The 20,923-nt window shown below is 51.7% G+C and overlaps 1 long non-coding RNA gene across 1 annotated transcript in view; it reads right to left on the reverse strand.

Moving 5' to 3' along the window:
• LOC138569559 (uncharacterized) overlaps window positions 1-20,923 on the reverse strand; it is a 384,208-nt gene that overhangs the window by 334,690 nt on the left and 28,595 nt on the right. The window lies entirely within an intron of this gene.

The raw sequence follows: 20,923 nt of genomic DNA on the forward strand, positions 1-20,923 counted from the left end.
CAAGGATACATCGGTCTACCTGAAACTTAAAAATTAAGATTAGATGACCAGGGGTTAAAACCAGCTCTTGGGTGTAGGCATCAGCTAGTGGGTGTTAGGCATCAGCTAGTAATCAGGACGTAACGTTGGGAAACCAGGAGAGAGTAAACAGTGCACTGTAAAGGCAACTCCGACATGAAACATGAACTTTCACACATCCTCCCCCACACACAAAAGGGACCTAGAGTGCAGAGTCCTACCGGGAAATCTCCAAAGTTCCCTATAGGCCAGTCCACCCCATCTGGCAGAAAACAGAGAGCAGTCAGAGCACATACCTGAAAACATGACTCATACCCAGTCACAGACAAAAAATAATAGAGCGAGAGAAAGAGCATCAGTTTGTTACATTTTACCCTTTCTATTCCCTGCCTAGAATAGTTGAGGAGCCAAGCCTGCTGGCATTCCATCATTCATCTAAATATCTTACATGAATCTGACACGGTAGTTCTTAATTTACCGAGCTAACTTTCGGAAACACTGAGTAACAGCCATGTAGCTTTTACTGTAGTTCGGTGACATCGCTGACGTAGCAGCAGACTGCCGTGGCTGCCATGCCAGACACGAGGGGCCCGGGCTTCTCTGCAACATATGGTGCCCCATGCAGGTGAAGGCCTGGCACCCACAGCAGGAATGTTTACATGAATTCCACTTTAAATCACTTGTATGGCAGCAGTGCACCCAAAGTACTGTTGGTAATGCAGTGATTTAAGTACATCAAGGGATGCATAGACTCTATAGTAGATGGCTACCGGGGTAGCTCATCAGGTTGACAGACTGTTGCTGAGACGTTATATATGCAAAATATAATTATGTGTATTGATATATTGTTTAGTTTAATGTGTTTAAGGTTGAATTTAACCAAAACAAAACCTATGAATGTGCAAAATGCACATTTGAAAAACAATAATGTGTGTATGACATCTGGCTCCCGCGCGTCAGATTGCTGTACTTCTGTCCCCGCTCGCACCCTCTCCCCCATGGCCCCCAAGGTGGGGGAACAGGGGGAGAGGGGCCAGCATTGCAGTGATCCGCCCCTGCCCTGCTCGCCACCTCTCCCCACACGTTTGCCTCTGTGGGTCCAGAGGGAGAGAGGGAAGCAGAGGGACCGCCAAAGGCCTGAACGCTTGCTTCCCGGCACCCCCTCCAACTGTGGTGTGGGGGCTGAGCCATGAAACGGCATCCCTTAACAGGCAAGAAGACGCTGGCAGCACCAGCAGGAAGCAACAACGCAGCGTGGACACGCCATCCAAATGCAGGAAAGCGCATGTCCAGGCTGCGTTATTTCCGGTTCCATGGTCACGTCACACTGCCTGGGCACGTGCATGGGGGGCCAGTGGCTCGCCATGCACAGTTAAGTGAGGCAAAACAAGTATTTTCGCACAGTCCTGGATCACACGCCCCACAGAGTGAAGATCTCTGCCTACAGTATGGCTATTTTTAAGGCAAAATACTCAGATCACACGTCCCACAGAGTGAAGACCTCTGCCTACAGTATGGCTATTTTTAAGGCGAAATACTCAATTGTTATCTTGCTGGTAAGGCTACATAGGAGTCTGCATTTTCACTGTATACTAGCAAAGTATACATGAACATGCAGGCACCTAGTCAGTAAGACAACGCAGAGAAAGGAAGGAACTGTCCTATACAGACAGTGGAAGAAATGCAGGCGCGGGGGTAGTCAAGAAAGACATCTTGTTGTACAAATAGACTTGCTGGCACAGCTCAAAACACTGCCCGACAGCACTGTGTAGTAAAGTTGGGCACATCTCCCTGCAATGTTAAAATCAGACCCCCTCACCCCAAAAAGGCAGTAAAGTTAAAGAAATCATGCCAAGGGAACTTCAGCCCCGCCCGCTGCTCTTCATCCAGAGCCCGGCAGCCGCCGCACTCGTCCCCCGCTCCGGTGGCAGCACATATATCATCCCCAGCGCAGGAGAGCTGGGCAGCCCCAGAGGCATCCAAGCCAGCGTGAGCCTGTGCAGCAGTGCAGAAAAAGAAGCAACATTGCGGCTGTGGTAAAAATGGGATCGACGTGGGGCTTAATTTCCAACAGGGTGAGCGCATTGCTGTTTTAACAGTGAAAGAGTGGTGCGCAGATAAAGGTGAAGAAAGATTGCATATAATCCAACTTGTTGATGGCAGTTGAATATGGAAAAAAACATCTGCCCTGAAATGCCTTCTGTTTGGGTCGTGGAAGCCGGGATGGAGATAATACCAGCCAAGAAGAAACACAAAGATCCAATATTGCTGCAACCAAAATGAAAACAGGAAAAACAAACTCACTGGCATCTAAATATACCTGACACTGTGAAACACTTCCGGGATGTAGAAGCACCTTATGAATATACAATAACAAAAACAAATAAATACCTGCCCATACATGACATGGAGTGGTAGCGACTAGTTCCCATCCGAGAAATGGACCATAGCAACGCCCCCCCCACTCTACTTCATTTGACTTCCTACGTCATTATTGTGATTTTTCCAGAGAAATGAAGCTGTTCCGGAGCACTTTCAGTGAGCGCGGAGCGGGATTCGGGTAGCGAGAAGGCTGTGGCTGCCGGTGCAAGTGGCCATTTTCTTCGAGATACCGGGAACATTTCTGCAAAACCCTGGAGCGCCTTACTTTGTCTTGTCCCTCATCATTTTTCTGAGGGGAACCGGGAAAGCATGGCTGCCAGGCTGCAAGAGCAGCAGCAATCTGTGTGCTCTTGGCTGGCTGAGAATACAATTTGCATTTTCTTCAGGATACCGTAAACGTTCCCGCAAGACACCAGGTTGAAACGTAGAGCGGAAAATTACATTTACTTTAAAAATCATGTTCAGCTTGGGTCTGGAGGGAGGGATAGGGACACAGTGGTGTGGGACTGGAGGGAGGGATAGGGACACAGTGGTGTGGGTTTGGAGGGAGGGTTGGGGTACAGTGGTGTGGGTCTGGAGGGAGGGCTGAGGTACAGTGGTGTGGGTCTGGAGGGAGGGATAGGGACACAGTGGTGTGGGTGTGGAGGGATAAGGACACTGTGGTGTGGGTCTGGAGGGAGGGATAGGGACACAGTGGTGTGGGTCTGGACGGAAGGATAGGGACACGGTGGTGTGCGTCTGGAGGGAGGGATATGGACACAGTGGTGTGGGTCTGGAGGGAGGGATATGGACAGTGGTGTGGGTCTAGAGGGAGGGATGGGGACACAGTGGTGTGGGTCTGGAGGGAGGGATGGGGACACAGTGGTGTGGGTTTTGAGGAGGGATACGGACACAGTGGTGTGGGTCTGGAGGGAGGGATATGGACACAGTGGTGTGGGTCTGGAGGGAGGCATAGGGACACAGTGGTGTGGGTCTGGAGGGAAGGATAGGGACACAGTGGTGTGGGTCTGGGGGGAGGGATAGGGACACAGTGGTGTGGGTTGGAGGGAGGGATAGGGTACAGTGGTGTGGATCTGGAGGGAGGGATAGGGACACAGTGGTGTGGGTCCAGAGGGAGGGATACGGACGCAGAGGTATGGGTTGGAGGGGGGAGAGGGTACAGTGGTGTGGGTCTGGAGTGAGAGATATGGACACAGTGGTGTGGGTCTGGAGGGAGGGTTGGGGCACATTGGTGTGGGTCTGGGGACAGGGAGGGGGCACATTGGTGTGGGTCTGGAGAGAGGGATAGGGACACAGTGATGTGGGTCTGGAGGGAGGGTTGGGTACAGCGGTGTAGGTCTGGAGGGAGGGGTAGGGACACAGTGGGGTGGGTCTGGAGGGAGGGATAGGGACACAGTGGTGTGGGTTGGAGGGAGGGATAGGGTACAGTGGTGTGGATCTGGAGGGAGGGATAGGGACACAGTGGTGTGGGTCCGGAGGGAGGGATAGGGATACATTGGTGTGGGTTGGAGGGAGGGATAGGGTACAGTGGTGTGGGTCTGGAGGGAGGGATAGGGACACAGTGGTGTGGGTCTGGAGGGAGGGTTGGGGTACAATGGTGTGGGTCTGGAGGAAGGGATAGTGACACAGTGGTGTGGGTCTGGAGGGAGGGTTGGGGTACAGTGGTCTGGGTCTGGATGGAGGGATAGGGACACTGTGGTATGTGTCTGGAGGGAGGGATAGGGACACAGTGATGGGGGCTGGAGGGAGGGTTGGGGTACAGTGGCGTGGGTCTGGAGGGAGGGATAGGGACACAGTGGTGTGGGTCTGGAGGGAGGGATAGGGACACAGTGATGTGGATCTGGGGGGAGGGTTGGGGTACAGTGGTGTGGGTCTGGGGGAGGGATAGGGACACAGTGGTGTAGGTCTGGAGGGAGGGTTTGGGTACACTGGTGTGCGTCTGGAGGGAGGGGTAGGGACACACTAGTGTGCGTCTGGATGGAGGGATAGGGACACAGTGGTGTGGGTCTGGAGGGAGGGATAGGGACACAGTGGTGTGGATCTGGAGGGAGGGATAGGGACACTGTGGTGTGGTTCTGGAGGAATATGGTACAGTGGTGTGGGTCTGGAGGGAGGAATAGGGTGTGGGTCTGGAGGGAAGGATAGGGACACAGTGGTGTGGGTCTGGGGGAGGAATAGGGACACAGTGCTGTGGGTTGGAGGGAGGGATAGGGTACAGTGGTGTGGATCTGGAGGGAGGGATAGGGACACAGTGGTGTGGGTCCAGAGGGAGGGATACGGAATCAGAGGTATGGGTTGGAGGGAGGGAGAGGGTACAGTGGTGTGGGTCTGGAGTGAGAAATATGGACACAGTGGTGTGGGTCTGGAGGGAGGGATTGTCATGAAACCACACCACCGCCCCCTTTCGACCTCCTGGTCCAGAATGCCTTCCACCCCCTCCCAATATGGCGGTCGCCACACTCTGTAGTGCAGTTTTCTAGCTAGGCTAGATAAGTGCCCAGCCCCTACGGTTCGGGGCGTGTCAATCCACTCACAGTCCTAGTCTGATTGCTGTTTCCCAGTGTTCGTTCAGAGAAACTATTCTTGTTTCCATTGTGCCTCCGCGGTACTCCTTACAGGACTGCTCTGTGGTTGTCATTAGACCGCTTACCTCCGCTCCAGGATATCCGAAGTCTTCCGAATCCTTAACCGCGGCGTGTTCCGCTGCCTCCACGGTACTCCTTCCAGAACGGCTCCCGTGGTTGCCCTTAGGCCACTTACCTCTGCTCCAGGATATCCAAAGCCTTCCGGATCCTTAACCGCGGCGTGTTCCAGTGCCTCCGCGGTACTCCTTCCAGGACTGCTCCCGCGGTTGCCCTTAGACCGCTTACCTCTGCTCCAGGATATCCGAAGTCTTCCGGATCCTTGACCTCGGCTGTTTCACGCCGCCTCCACTCCTCCATCGGGGTGCCAGCTTGTTTGGCCTTAAGTGTCTGGGTAAATATTGGGAGGACAACCAGACCTTGTCCCCAACATCATAGGCTGGAGGAGGACGTCTCTTGGCATCTGCAAATCTTTTCATGCTTTCCCTAGCCCGGAATAAATGATTCTGTACCTCTTGGTGGATTGATACCAATTGAGCAGTCCAGGAATCAACAGAGGGAGCAGGACTAGGAGAAGGCAGAACCGAAGGGAGTACTGAGGGATGAAAACCTAGGTTGCAAAAGAAGGGACTGGTCCTAATCGTGGAATGTTCAGAATTGTTGTAGGCAAATTCTGCGACTGGTATCAGAACAGACCAATCATCCTGGACCTGGGTGGAAACGCATCATAGATACTGTTCAAGGGTCTGATTTACTCTTTCTGTAATCGCATTGGTCTGGGGATGATATCCAGATGAAAGGGCTTGTTGGATTCCTAAGACCTTACAGAGGTTCTTCCAAAACTTAGAGATATACTGAGGCCCACGATCAGAGATGATCTTAGATGGTAGCCCATGTAGTCGGAAAACGTGTTTAATAAAGAGTCTGGCCATTTCTGGTGCAGAAGGTAGCTTCGATAAGGGTGTAAAGTGGGCCATATGAGAAAAGAGATCGATGGTTACCATTATGACTGTGTGTCCCCTGGAAGGAGGCAGATCGACGATGAAATCCGTAGCTATGACTTTCCAAGGTCTGGAAGGAGGAGCAGGTTGAAGGAGTAATCCTGGTGGTTTGTTGCTATCTGTCTTATTCTGGTGGCAGACCGCACTTGCCCGGATATAGTCCCGGACTTCTTTCAGCATCTTGGGCCACCAGAAACGTCTTTGAATGGAAAGGAGGGTACATCTAACCCCACGGTGTCTGGAGTGGAAGGTGTCATGACATAGATGCATTATCTGTTCCTGTAACGACTGGGCAGGTATGAATAGTTGGGATCCCCGAAAAAGGAACCCATCCTTATGCTTAAGGCCCCAGGAATTGCGTCCTTGAAAGTCGTTCCAAAGATCTGAGGATGTAGTTTCATTCTTTATGGATTCCAGGATGTCAGAAGCTTGAGCGATGAACACAGTGCTGGGAAACATCTTAGGTAGGTCTGATTTTTCTTGAGTGGGATAGTCGGGACGTCTGGATAAGGCGTCTGCTATGACATTCGAGGTTCCTGGAATGTGAGAAATCTGGAATTGGTATTGAGCAAAGAAAAAGGCCCAACGTGCTTGTCGACTGTTCCAGCACTCCAGGGATTGAAGGACCTGTAGATTCCTGTGATCTGTTCGCACTTGTACAGGATGAGTGGCACCCAGGAGGAGATGAAGCCAGTCTTTAAAAGCTTGGCAAATGGCAAGCAGTTCCTTTTCTAGAACTGAATAGTGTCTCATATGGGAGCAAGGTCCGGGATATGTAAGCTACAGGATGTTTGAGTCCTTCCTTGGCTTGTTGTTTCAGAACCGCGCCTATAGCATATTCAGAGGCGTCTGTCTCTACCAGAAAGGGTTTTGTAGTATCAGGCTGTATCAAGATGGGTTCTTGAGTGAACATTTCCTTAAGTCTTTTAAAGGCAGCTTCTTGAGAAGAGGTCCATAGAAAGGGTGTATTCTTTTTGAGTAAGCCCACCATTGGTTGAACAATGGCTGAGAAGGAAGGAATTAATTTCCTGTAAAAGTTTGCAAGGCCCAGGAAGTATTGCACTTGTTTAACAGAACTTGGAACTGGCCAGGATGTTATAGCTTCAATCTTGGTTGGGTCCATAGCCACCTCTTGGGAGTTCAAAACAAATCCCAGGTATCGTACAGTTGAAACATGGAAGGTGCACTTTTCGGGTTTGGCTAATAGATGATGTTTCCTGAGTCGTTGTAGCACGGTGGAGACGTGATCTTGATGCTGTGTTGGGTTCCTGGAGTATACCAGGATGTCATCTAAATACAAAATCACGTAGAGGAACAACATGTCCGAAAAAACCTGATCCATAAATCGCTGGAAAACAGCTGGAGCGTTGGCAAGTCCAAATGGCATGACCAGATACTCGAAATGTCCAAATGGTGTTCGAAAGGCGGTCTTCCATTCGTCGCCTTCCTTTGTTCGGACCAGATGGTAGGCTCCCCTCAAGTCCAACTTAGTAAAAATTACCGCGCCTCGGTAGCTTCCAAATTGTCTGATATCAGTGGTAAGGGATATCTATCCTTCCGTGTACATTGGTTTAGACCCCTGTAATCCTAACTCCTTTGTGTCTTTCTTAGGTACAAAAAATAAGGATGCTCCTGCAGGGGACTTGGAAGGATGGATGGTGCCGTTAGCAAGTTTGGTATCCAAATATTCTCGCAGGGCCTTCTTTTCAGGTTCTGATAGGATAAACATCCTACCAAAGGGTATTATTGCATTTTCCTTAGTGTCGATAGCCCAATCTTCCGGTCTGTGTGGAGGCAGGGTCTGCACAATGGCCGAGGAGAAGACATCAGAGAACTGTTGGTAAATATCTGGTATTTGATTGACATTGGAAATGGTAAGAGAAGAATTCATCCCTCTATCTGCCTTGGATACCTTTGATTTGGTGACAGACGTCAGACAGTTCGAGAGGCAAAACTCTGAGCCCAAAAACAAAGACCCGGCAGCCCAATTGATATAAGGATTGTGTTTCTTTAACCAAGGCATGCCAAGGACCACTGGATAATGTGCGGCTCTGATTATGTCGAACTGTATGGTTTCTTGATGGTGGTGGATTGAGAGCATGATCTTCCTGGTTTGTTGGGTAATGGGTCCAGAAGATAGGGGGGAACCGTTGATTCCTTCGACTTCTGAATGACATCCTTAGTTTCTCTGGGAATATCATGTTTAAATGCCCATTGATGATCCATGAATATCCCCATAGCACCACAGTCTACCAAGGCTAGAACGGTCTGTGGTCCTCCATTGGAACGGAGTAGAGTAACCTCAAGGACCACCAGGTTGCATCTTGATGCAGGGTCCAGGATTGGAGGGATAGAGCGGTCTTGGTTCTCCCGGAACTGGGCTCCATTCAGGATTGGGAGCTGGCGTTTCCCGAACACCTTGGTGGTGCTATGGGACAGTTCCTGACCAAATGTTTATCCGAAGCACAGTACATGCACAATCCACTGTCAAAATCCACTGTATGTAACATAAGCTATACATTCCTCTTGTTGCTCTTGCGCCCTGCTACCCTTGGGTTAGGTGCGCATTAAAAATAATAAAAACAAACAAACAAATCTGCGATTTCTCTCCTGAGTTGAAATTGGGCCCCTCATAGCTCCCAGTTGCATGGGTTCAGGTTCAACAGGAGGGCTTTCCTTTGCGGTTGGAGCGAGCTGAGACATCTTGGGAGGGGAGCTTCGGGCTCTTTTCCTTTCTGCCTTTCTTTCTTGAATTCTGAAGTCAATTTGCAAGGATAAATCCATGAAGGCCTGGAAGGAGTTTGGACGTTCTATTCTGGCTAGCTCGTCTTTTATTTCATCATTAAGGCCACGTCAGAACAAGATGAAACATGCCTCATTAGACCAGTCAGCCTCTTTGGCAAGTTGTTTGAATCTAGTAACGTAGGATAACATATTCTGTGATCGTTGACGGAACTCCAGCAGTCTTTCTTGTGCGGTATACACCTGGTCCGGGCGATCAAACATCTCCTTAAAGGCCTTAATGAAACCATCATAATTATCCAACAGGGTATCTCCCGCAGAAACTAGTGGGATAGCCCAGGCCAGGGAATTGCCGGTAAGATGGGCTATCACAAATTCCACCTTGGCTCTAGGAGTGGAAAGGTAGTATGGCTTGAAGGTGAAGTGTACTAGTCCACGAAAGGAGCAGAGCGCCTTAGGGGAGCCATCGTATTTATGCACTGCTCCACTCGTAGAAGCGCTGTTCTGATAGGCCGAATCTCGGGACAAACCAGTTGTTTCAAGGCAGCATTTTCTGCCTTTAGATTCTGTACCTCCGTGGAAAGTTCTTGCATCCCTCGAAAGAGGTCTTGAACATTAGGATCCATCTCTGTAGCCTTGTCAGACAGTTGGCGTGTCAAAATGCCACAACTTGATTGTGGACTCACCTGTTGAGGCTCTGTGAGATTTCTCTTTGCAGATTCTGGCTGTCCGCGTTTCTTGGAGGTGCGGGTCTCGTGGAGATAAGGACGGGCTTCCGACCCCACTCTGATGGTAGTAATGGCCAGAAGTACGGAGTTCAGGGGCGGTGCAAAGGCAACCGCGGAAGATCCGTCCTGGAAGGAGTATCGGCATGATATACTATGGCCCCTTCATAATATCTAAGAAAATCAATCCAGTGGCCTACCAACTACGACTGCCTCCAACTTGGAACAGAATTCATCCTGTCTTCCATACCTCCTTGCTAAAACCTTATCACCGTTCTACCAGGAACACTCTCCGCCCTCCTCCTCTGCTCGTCCAGGGCCAAATTGAATATGAAGTTACCCGGATTTGCGATTCCAGGAATAGAAGAGAACGTTTACTATACTTGGTGGAATGGAAAGGATATCCGTCCAGTGATCGTACCTGGGAGCCAGGTTCTAACCTCAATGCCCCAGACTAGTACTATGATTCCATCGTTTACATCCTGGCAAACCTGGGGGTGCAAGGCTTTGGAGGGGGTATACGGTCATGAAACCACACCACCGCCCCCTTTGGACCTCCTGGTCCATACAACGACGTGCCAGAATGCCTTCCACCCCCTCCCAATATGGCGGAAGCCGCTCTCTGATCAGCGGTGTAGTTTTCTAGCTATGCTAGATAAGTGTCCAGCCCCTGCGGTTCGGCGTGTGTCAATCCGCTCACAGTCCTAGTCTGATTGCTGTTTCCCAATGTTCGTTCAGAGAAACTATCCTTGTTTCCATTGTGCCTCCGCGGTACTCCTTTCAGAACTGCTCAGCGGTTGCCACTCGACCGCTTACCTCCGCTCCAGGATATCCGGAGTCTTCCTGATCCTTAACCCCGGCGTGTTCCACTGCCTCCACGGTGCTCCTTCCACAACTGCTCCCGCAGTTGCCCTTAGACCGCTTACCTCTGCTCCAGGATATCCGAAGCCTTCCGGATCCTTAACCGCGCCGTGTTCCACTGCCTCTGTGGTACTGTTCCTGCGGTTTCCCTTAGACTGCTTACCTCTGCTCCAGGATATCCAAAGTCTTCCAGATCCTTGACCTCGGCCGCTTCACGCCGCCTCCCCTGATACTCCTTCCAGGACTGATCTTCCGCGGTTGCCCTTGCACCGCCCCTGAACTCCGTACTTCTGGCCATTACTACCGTCAGAGTTGCGTCAGAAGCCCGTCCTTACCTCCACAAGACCCACACCTCCAAGAAACGTGGACAGCCAGAATCTGCAAAGAGAAAGCTCACAAAGCCTCACCAGGTGAGTCCACAATCAAGTTGTGACAGGGATAGGGACACTGTGGCGTGGGTCTGGAGGGAGGGTTGGGGTACGATGATGTGGGTCTGGAGGGAGGGATAGGGACACAGTGGTGTGGGTCTGATGGGGGGTTGGCGTACAGTGGTGTGGGTCTGGAGGGAGGGATAGGGACACAGTGGTGTGCGTCTGGAGGGAGGGATAGGGACACAGTGGTGTGGGTCAGGAGGGAGGGTTGGGGTACAGTGGCGTGGGTCTGGAGGGAGGGATAGGGACACAGTGGTGTGGGTCTGGAAGGAGGGATAGGGACACACTGGTGTGGATCTTGGGGGAGGGTTGGGGTACATTGGTGTGGTTCTGGAGGAAGGGGTAGGGACACAGTAGTGTGGGTCTGGAGGGAGGGTTTGGGTACAGTGGTGTACGTCTGGAGGGAGGGATAGGGACACACTGGTGTGCATCTGGAGGTAGAGATAGGGACACAGTGGTGTGGGTCTGGAGGGAGGGAGGGGGTACAGTGGTATGGGTCTGGAGGGAGGGATAGGGACACAGTGGTGTGGTTCTGGAGGGAAGGATAGGGACAAAGTGGTGTGGATCTGGAGGGAGGGATAGGGACAGTTGTGTGGTTCTGGAGGGATATGGTACAGTGGTGTGGGTCTGGAGGGAGGGATAGGGACACAGTGGTGTGGATCTGGAGGGAGGGATAGGGACACAGTGGTGTGGGTCTGGAGGGAAGGATAGGGACACAGTGGTGTGCATCTGGAGTTGGGGTACAGTGGTGTGCATCTGGAGGAAGGGATAGGGACACTGTGGTGTGCATCTGGAAGGTGGGATGGGGCACATTGGTGTGGGGTTGATGGGTGGGATGGGGACATTGGTCTGTGTTTGGGGGAGGGATGGTTCATCCAGGTGTGGGTCTGGAGGGCAGGATGGGGGCATCTTGCTTCTCGGATGGAGGGATGGGGCATCCTGGATTGGGTCGGATGGGGACATTGGTGTGGCTCTGGAGGGAGGGGATGGGGCATGTTGGTGTGGGTTTGATGGGGCACATTTGTGTCGGTCTGGGGAGGGATGAGGGCATATAGTTGTGGGTCTGGAGGCAGGGATAGTGGCATCTTGGTTGGGGTCTGCAATGGATGGGGCATAATGGTGTTGGTCTGGAACAAGTATGGGCCATCTGTTGGTCTGGAAGGTGGGAGGGGGCATCCTGGTGTGGGTGGAATGGGGACATCTGTGTACATCTGGAGGGTGGGATGGGGCATCTTGGTGTGGTTCTGGAGGGAGGGATGGGGCATATTGTTGTGGTTCTGACAGGGAGGGATGGGGCATCCTGGTGTGGCTCTGGAGGGAGTGCATGCGGTTTGATGGTAGGGATGGGGCACATTGGTGTGGGTCTACAGGGAGGGATGGGGCATCCTCGTTTGGGTTGGATGGGGACATCGGTGTGGGTCTGGAGTGAGGGCATGGGGCACATTGGTGTGGGTTTGATGGGAGGGACGGGCACATTGGTTTGGGGAGGGATGGGGCATATTGGTGTGGGTCTGGAGGGAGGGATGGGGGTATATTGGAGTGGGTCTGGAGGGAGGGATGGTTGCATCTTGGTGGGGTCTGCAATGGATGGGGGCCCATTGGTGGCGGTCTGAAACAGGTATGGGGCACCTGTTGGTCTGGAGGGTGGCATGGGGTATATTGGTGTGGGTTTGGAGGGAGGGGTTGGGGCATATTGGTGTTGGTTTGATGGGAGGGATGGGGGACATTGGTCTGTGTCTGGGGGAGGGGTGGTTCATCTAGGTGTGGGTCTGCAGAGCAGATTGGGGGCATCTTGCTGTGTGGATAGAAGGATGGTGGGATCTTGGTGGGGTCTGCAATGGATGGTGGCACATTGGTGTCAGTCTGGAACAGGTAAGGGGCATCTGTTGGTCTGGAGGGTGGATTGGGGCATCCTGTGTGGGTGGGATGGGGACATCTGTGTGCATCTGGAGGGTGGCATGGGGCATCTTGGTGTGGCTCTGCAGGGAGGGATGGGGCATATTGGTGTGGATCTTAGAGGGAGGGATAGGGCACATGGGTGTGGGTAGGGGTGGGGACATAGTTGTGGGTGTGTAGGGAGGCATAGGACACATTGGTGTGGGTCTGGAGGGAGGGATGGGTGCTCATTGGTCGGGGAGGGATGGGGCATCTTGCTGTGTAGGGGGAGGATGGGGCATCATGGTATGGGTCTTGAGGGAGGGATTGGGCTTCTTGGTGGAGTCTGGATCAGAGGGGGCATCGTTGATCTGGAATGGAGGGACAGGGCATATGAAGGGGCATGTCAGGGAATGATGGAGCATGTGGTTCTGAGTGAGGGCTGGAGCACTCTGTTGGGAAGGAAGGGGGGAATCTGGGTGTGAATGGAGGGATGGGGTATGTATGTCTAGAGAGAAGGATGTTGGTTTATAGGAGGAGTGGGAGCATCTTATCGAAGGGATGGGGTAATCAGGTGTGGGTATAGAGAGAGGGCGGATGGCGTCATCTGAGTGTGAGTATGGAGGTAGAGGTGAAGCATACGGGTCTGGATCTGAGAGGTGGAGCTTCTTGGTGTAGGTATGGAGGGACGGATGTTGGTGTCGTTGTGTGGGTTCAGAGGGAGGGATGGTGGCATGTGGGACAGGAGGGAGGTGGCATTTGAATCTGCAACATGTGTTTGGAAGGAGAAATGGGGCATTTGAGTGTGAATCGGGACATGTAAGGGTGGGGTATCTCCTTCTGAGTGGGGAATGAAGGATCATTAACAGCAGAGCAGCCGGAGGGAGAGCCGCGGGCCCAACCTCGGTTGCATCCCAGACGTGCAGACTCACACCAGACCACCTCTTGCAAAGCGGTCTGGGGTGTGTGGGCAACCAGGCGCCGAGGAACTGGGATTCCCTTTCACCGTAGGGGAGCGTCCACAAGCATTCCACGGGAAGCGCTGTGCTGCTGCAGCGGCGGGCAGGTTTCCCGGGCTGAGCGCCTGGATTTTTAATTTATTTTTTAACCACAGTGATCTCGGCCGAGCTAGAAAGGGTGCTGGGCTGTCCTGGCAGGGTCAGGCTAACATCTGGAACAAAAAAGAAGTTGCCTGTGAGAATTAGTGTGAATTGCAGGACACATTGATGAACACTTCGAACGCACCATGCAGCCCTGTGCTCCTCCCGGGGCTACGCCTGTCTGAGTGTTGCTTGCACATCAATCACCCCGGGGTTCCCCTCCGAGGGGCGTGGCTGGGGCTTTCGCAGGGACCCCATTCCCTTCGTCCCCCTAAGGTCAGACCCGGATCAGCGCCGTCACAGGATCCCTGGATCTGGCGCACAGGCTCATTGGTGGCGTGTCCCAGCCTCCCCAGTCTCCCCTCCTCATGCGGGTTTAGGGAGGGCTGGGTGGCCAGTGCGCCCCAAATGTGGTGGCGGCAGCAGCAGGACTTAAAAAAGCCTGGTGCACCTTGAAACTACCCCGGCCGGTAGATCAAGTCTTCTTGGAGTCAGGTTGCTTGGGAATGCATCCCAAAGCATGTGCTAAACTCCATTTGAGGCTAAATACGGGCGCATATGGTTGCCCCATATGGGAGACAGTTGCCCAAGGCCAGGGACATTACCCCTGACTATCCTGGAGCTATGGCTGCCCTGCGTTACAGCTTCTCCCTCTGGGAAAAGTCGGGGACCCTGCCGAGGTTCCTTTGGACTGCCGCTGTGCTTGGGGATGGTCAACCCACATGGGAGACAGCCGCCCAAGGCCGGGGACATCATCTCCGGCCATCTCGGAGCTCTGGCTGGCCTGTGTTACAGCTTTTCCCCACCAGGAAACCCCGGCAGTGGGCCAATACCTCCATTGAGGGAAAAGCTGTAATGCAGCCCAGCCAAACCTCCAGGACGGCCAAAGGTGATGTGCCCGGCCTTCGGCATCTGTCTCCCATGTGAGTCCACCATCCCCAAGTGCAGCGGCAGCCAAATGGTGTCCAGCAGAGTGTCCCCTTCACGCAATGAAATTGTATAATGCAGGCCAGCCCAGAGCTCCAGGATGGTCAGAGGTGTTGACCCTGGCCTTAGGCGGCTGTCCCCCATGTGGTTTGACCATCCACAAACTCAGCAACGGTTCCAGGGAGCCTTGGCAGGGTCCGTGTCCTTCCCAGAGGGGGAAGCTGTAACGCAACCCAGCCAGAGCTCCAGCATGGTTGGGGGTGCTGTCCCTGGCCTTGGGCATTAGTTTCCCATGTGGGTCTACCATCACCAACCACAGCGGCTGTCCCATGGAGCCCTGGCAGAGTCCCTGTTGTTTTCCCATAGGGAGAAGATGTAAAACAGGCCAGCCAGAGCTCCAGGAAGGTGGGGGTGATGTCCCTGGCCTTGGGTGGCTGTCTCTCATGTGGGTCGACCGTCCCCAAGTCCAGAGGCAGTTCCGAAGAGCCCCGGCAGGGTCTCCATTGGTCTTCAGAAGTAAAGGGTCCCCATTCCTCCCCGCAGGCGAAATCTGTAACGCAGCACAGCCAGAGATGCAGCCTGGGCTTGCAGACAGTCGACCCACATGGGAGACAGCCACTCCCAGGGAAACACCAATGTTTTACTGGCATGGGGGGGGGGCAATTTGTGGCCTGACCCTGCATTTGTGTCCCAGCCCACCAAAATACCTCCCCAGACTGCCCAATCCCGTAGAATAAAAAAACGACTTGCATAACGTTGCAACTCCTCGTGTAAAAAAACCTGTAAACAAAACAAAAAACATTAGTTACGTATGTTCAGCCCAGCAAAAACAAATCATAACTATGACTCTCCGATCACGGCCCCCTCCCCTTTCAAGCCACCCCTGGTGGTCTAGTGACCCTCACACCCCTGTAAAAACACATTTGCCCCTTCCTAGGGGGCAGATTTCTATTAAGAATATTAGTGACCATAACCCAGCTAACAGTATAATTATAGGTTCATGGATTTTGGTCGACCCCCCCACGCCCCAACTGGTTGAAAATTCCCCGCCCCTCCCCTCAATTTCTTATAAATGTGTATACTACCAAAGGTAGATGGTGGGTTGGAGTCAGGCCATATTGGATTGTGTAAGGGGTGGGGAGGTGGGTGGTGGAGGGGCGACCTACCTCACAATCTGACATTTTAAAAAGAATAGGTACAAAACATTTGGAAAAAATGCAACTAGTTCAGGTTCAATTTGAACACATAGATCCATAATTATGCCAATGGCTAAGATATCGTACACCTTGGTCCAATTAAATGGTTATAATAAATCTTGAATATGATAAATATGTAAGAACCATGAACAGATAACTCGAGAAATACAATAAATGAAAATAAGGCCTACTTTAACAATACAAATACCTTCATGGAATATAAAAGACTGAAAATATGAAAACGTCAATGAAAGGAATTACATTTTGAGTACAAGAATGAACTGAGTCACAGCATAAAAAAAGGAGAGAACTGTCACCATGTTTCTGGGTGGAAACATGGGAATGGAGCTACGAGATCCTGGTGGGGCCTGTACCTTCAGAAAGATAATAGCCAGTATATAAGGTATTCCCAGGGTGTCTACCATATCCACTTTATCCTTTGTCAGGTACCAATCTGTAATTCAAGACCTAGTAGAGTTTTGAAGAATGAACAAATGCATTAGAAGGCCAAAAAAGCTGTGGGTATCGTCTTTGATCCCACTAAAAGTACATTTGAATACACAGCCTGCAGGATGGACTGTGAAAAAGACCTACTTGAGCTTGAGGGTATGCAATGAAGTTGGCAGATGAGGAGGTTCAAGGTTGGCAGAGTTATTGTGCAGCTGCCTGTAGGAGGCACCATGGTGAGGTCAGGCAGCTACCATGACAGCGCTGCTTGTCTTCAAGTTGGCAACTGACAATTTATTTCTGATACAAATCACTAGATCTGAAGATGGTGAGTTACTCAGAAGAGCCAATCACTTTGTCACGTACACACAAGGACTTGGGCACATTAATTAACACCATTCCTTTTCTTCCTTTTTCAGTTTCAAAAGGGGCAGGGCTATACAGGGAGGCTTGGGTAGAAGGCCTAGTATGGGAGTTTGGAAACAAGCATTGCAGTAACGAGCGAAGTACAAGAGGAAGAAGGAAGCCGAAGGGAGTGGAAGGAGAGTAAGACTTAAATAGAGGTGGGTGGTTGAGGAAGGTGAAGATGCGTCAAAAGAAGGAAAAGGGGAGAGCAGCGTGAAAAGGGGAAAACTAGCAAGTGGAAAAGGAGAGAAATGGAAGGTGAGACACAAGAGAAAGGAGAAAATAACTGGGAGAATAGTTTGAAAGGTACAGACAAAATCGGTGTAGGAAGATGAGGGCCACCGATGGAGGAACATTTTGGGAGAGGTACTAAGGAAGAAAAGAGAGGTGGAGGAAGGAAGAAGTGCAGTAGGTGGACCCTGAGAAAAAGGTAAATATTGTGGAAGAAGAAGTATGCTAGCTGGCGCCTGGTTGAACATCTTAACCTAATAAATAGCCCGGGGGCGTTGCTAGGGAACCATGGTGTAGGACGTGGCTTTGCGTGTCTCCTGCCGATCCTACAACATCCTGTCGTGCACTGATGGTGCAGCTAGTGTTATTGTGACAAAATTGATGCCATCTGCGTGGGAAGACACAAGGAACAGGACGACTGCATTCTCGTGAGAACCCGCAACGAGAAACCACTACAGAATCGAAAAGAAATGTGCAAGCATCTGAAGGAGCAACAAACAAAATGGCCCCTGCCGTATAACAAAGGAAGAACAGAGCACCACAGGAACAACAGAGCTGGACCGTGTTGAGACTAAGACAGGCGCACACACTGGCCTGTTGCCAGCACAGGGAGTCACTGAGCATAGCATATGCACAGGACTCCGCACACCTGGTGACTCCATCAATTGCCGACAAATAGAGGAAGACGTGGCGATCCGAGCCCCGGCAGCGAGGCGGGCACCATGTGGAAGTGAACCCCTCCTCTCAGAGTGTGGCGCAGTTGTCGGAGACCCACAGCCATCGGGGATGGTCACCCCAGCAGGACATGAAGGCTCGGCATGAAACGAGGAATGGCGAGTGGACACACAAGGATGCACAACATGCTTGATGCTGAGGCACGAATGGAACCATAACGCCGAATATACTGGCACCATCCGCCACTCGGTGCTGTCCAGGGCAGACACTGTTACCGGAGCGAATCCGGGTGTTGCGCGCCGCCTGCCCAAATTAATGCAGCAGAAACTGACACGCAGGCCGCGGCAGCTGCTGAAGCTAAGGATTGCCGCTCGTGTTCTGAACGGAGGGAACGCATCAAGTAATACAGAGCCTGAGGCCCTAAAATGATACATTGTATCTGTATTAATGAAGCTGCGATAAAGGATGCAGTGTGACAGTGGGAGCTGGCATAAGGGGTGAAATTGACAATGCAGAAGGAACGGCCGCAACACAGCGAGGTGCGGAGCTCGTTCATTTACTTTGGAAGACAAAGAGAGATGGCGGCAAGGAACGCAACAGCAGCCTGGTGAGACAGAGGGCAACCGAAGACCAGGGGCAAACTGGCAAGAGAGTATTCGTTGCAGGCGAAAGGGATGCACTGCATGGGCGGCATCTCAGCATCGAGGTGCAGAGGGCAGGTTTGCAACCTACAATACAGCACAATCTAGATGGGACAAATAAGACCAACAATAACTCATAGGAAGGTGGCCTGGCCACAAGCCAAGTGAGAGGCTGGGACACTGAGTGGTCCTGCAGATCCATTTAAAAGACCACGACAAGTACCCCGGAAACGAGGGCTGCATGGACAATTAGATAAGGCAGAGAGGTGGCAATAACAGAGCCCGAGCAGTGGAATTTGGCCTGCGGTGGAGAAACCCCAGTGACAACAGGAGCGGAGTACACACCCACTAAGCAGGAGGCCAAGAGGAAGATCCCAAACAAAGCCTGAATATCATACGGGCTGAAGTAAGAAAGGAAGACAGCGACCACAGACTGGGCAACCGGAGCAGAATCGGAGTGGTGTCGTGATGACATCCAAGTTACCTAAAACAAAGGGGAAACAACAGACAATGGAAGAGTATACAAAAACACCCCAATCATCCGAAGGGGCCAGGAACAAAGATAAGACTCCGCAGGCGGAAGCAAACCCGCAGCAGGATGACCGACAAATACTAGATGCGATTGCGGACCTGAAAATAGCTTGGGAAACCAAACTAGACGCGGCCATGAATGAAATCAGAGCCACATTGGACCTCAAACTAGGGGCAGTCCGAGAGGATGTCAACTTACTACGGCAACATGGAAGGAAAATAGCGGAACTCACAGGTGAGCTGGAGAAGTGACGACCAACACAGCGGCCTGCGCGTCGCATGACTCGGAGATCCATATACTGTGCCAACAAGTGGGAAACTTGGAAAACAGAGCAGAGGAAGCGGAAGGATGGGGCCAAAGGAATAAGATCCGTGTAGTGGGGCTTCCTGAAGGAGAAGAAGGCCCCAACCCCACGGAATATATTGAAACTATGTTACTGCAAAAAATAGCAGGCGGGGCGCTCACCCAGGGATTTATGGTCGAGAGGGCGCACAGAGCCATGGCGAGGAAACCTCCGCCTGGACCGCCCCCGAGACCGATAATAGCCAAAATCCTGAACTACTGGGACAGGGAGAATATCCTGGAGTTCTTCCGCAAAGGAGGCACGATACGCAGGGCATCTGCCCCCATAACAGCTTACCCGGATTACACGCTCATGGTACAGAGGAAAAGATTGAACTACAGTTTTGTGAAGAAGAGGATAAGAGTGATAGGCCTCAAGTACATGCTGATGTACCCAGCGAGGCTGAAAGTATTCCACAAAAACAGAGCTTTATTTTTTGATACCCCAGAGGATGCGATGAAGTGGTTAGAAACTGCCCCCTAGGGATGGATACGCGGAAGGAAGACGGCACAGAGAAATGACATGGCGGCCTGAGAGGCGGAGGTGCTGTACGACTATAACACTGGGACTAGAATATAATGTAATGCGCACAGATCGGAATAGCTAGGTCTGACTAATATAAACTCAATGTACAAAATGTAATGTATCAAAATGTGGGAGATACAGGAACCACACTTTCGCACCCCAGAAGGAAGGTTAGAAAGGCCACTGATAAGAGTGGTGGCCTCCCACTGCGCCCCGAGCACTGGTAATCCGGGTAGGGACGGGAAGTGGGATCGCCTGAGATCCAGAGATGGAGCTGGGCAACAGTTGGGGACGGGAAGGGAGGGGGCTTGGGGAGAGTTGGGGGAGTTGAAGTGTTGTTTGTGGGGAATAGTTTATAGAACGGGAAACGAGCGTACACACCTGCACATCTGCGCCTTATATGGGAGATGGAGAGTGGCCAGAAAGGAATTGGATAAGGCTGAAATATGGGGGACCTTAAAGTAATCACATGGAATGTGAGGGGGCTCAACAGTTATTTGAAAAGAAACAAGATTATGATGTACCTAATAAGGAAAAAGATAGACATCGCCTTGATACAGGAAAGCCCATCTTACCCAAGAGAAACAGGAGGTGGTTCAGAAGAAATGGAAAGGAATAGTCATCGGTGGGCCGTATTCGGGGTATGCAAGAGGGGTGATCATGTGGGTACCCCTGCATGTCCCATTCAAACTATTACAGGCCAAAACAGATGTGGATGGGAGGATGGTAGCAATACGGGGAATGGTAAAGAATAAAGAGATATGCATTATAAACACATACGCCCCAAATCAGAACACAGTGACGTACATCAGGTCCCTATATAATAAAGTTCATTCATACTTGGGGGGACGGTGATATGGGGAGGGGACTTTAACTGTACCTTGGACCCAAGGGTAGACAGATCAGATACGAAACTGGACAAACCTGCCCCAGCGGCCAAGGCCTTGAAGGCGCTGCTATCGAGTTTCGGTTGGAGGATGTGTGGAGGGTACATCACCCACTAGACAGACAGTACTAGCATTATGCTGCCCCGCCGAAGCTATATACGAGGCTAGACTACATGTTTGCTCCACAGGAAATGATGGCGGAAATGACATGCACGGAATACAAGGCGAGGGTCCTATTGGACCACTCGCCTTTGGTCCTAACATGGCAATATACACCCCCAAGAGCCAGGATTCCAACAGGGAGACTAAGAGTAGAGGCATTACAAGATACGGAATTTAGAGAAGACCTGAGAGAAGAAATTGTAGATTACTTTGAGAATAATACAGGAAGTGTGGA

This window comes from Ambystoma mexicanum, chromosome 2q (genome assembly GCF_040938575.1).
Source record: "Ambystoma mexicanum isolate Mex_15411 chromosome 2q, UKY_AmexF1_1, whole genome shotgun sequence".
NCBI classification, from domain to species: Eukaryota; Metazoa; Chordata; class Amphibia; order Caudata; family Ambystomatidae; genus Ambystoma; species Ambystoma mexicanum.